This window comes from Penaeus monodon, chromosome 15 (genome assembly GCF_015228065.2).
Source record: "Penaeus monodon isolate SGIC_2016 chromosome 15, NSTDA_Pmon_1, whole genome shotgun sequence".
In the NCBI taxonomy this organism is placed as follows: Eukaryota; Metazoa; Arthropoda; class Malacostraca; order Decapoda; family Penaeidae; genus Penaeus; species Penaeus monodon.
Window position 1 is genome coordinate 11,393,331 of NC_051400.1, and position 728 is coordinate 11,394,058.

General features: G+C 35.3%; 1 protein-coding gene across 1 annotated transcript in view; it reads left to right on the forward strand.

The window, feature by feature from the left end:
* Positions 1–728, forward strand: part of LOC119581742 (potassium channel subfamily T member 2-like) — a gene marked incomplete at its 5' end in the record, with an annotated part of 131,052 nt that overhangs the window by 32,011 nt on the left and 98,313 nt on the right.

The window sequence follows — 728 nt, forward strand, 5'->3', positions numbered from 1 at the left end:
GCCGTTACCATAAGTCTCCTCTGATTTATTTTTTATTTTCATTAGGCCTTCACTCACAGAGGGAAGAGGGAAGTTGTTTTTTTACGGAATTGCAGCAATACCTCAGAACACTTCCTTGATGAACTTCAGTGGCCAGAATTACAACTCATGATTTTAAAATGTGCCACTTAAAAATATACATATATATAAAAGCTTCATGCGATCTCTTCCTGGTCCATTTTCCTTCCGTAAATTAGTAAGTAGGTCTTTCGCCCACTAGAGAGGTTTAGATGTGAAGATAATTACTCTTATGCAATAAACCTCCACCGGGAGATAGTAAATTATGATTTCCATATACTTATGATGTCTTTACCTCAGTTGGCTCTGGAAGTCCTTTTCAGAAAATATGCAAACCACCAACTTGACCTGAAATGGACTTGTTAAATTTGGGAATCTGAAAACTCATTAATTATGAGATGTGTGGCTTAAAATCTCGTGCGTTTCCTGAGTGTTCTAAGTAATATTAGTCATGTAAATGTCTCATTAATTCTAAATTAGTGGGAGTGTGTGGAAGGTATATGAATCACTTAAAACACATTTAGATAGACCTCCCTTCATATAAATTAAGCGAGTTTGCTGTTATGATGCGATATTATGGGGAATTGCTTCCAATATAGTTTCTGTTAGGACCTTCGTCGGTTGAAAAGCAAAACAAACAAAATTCTAATGTAATCTATAAGTAGAGAGAA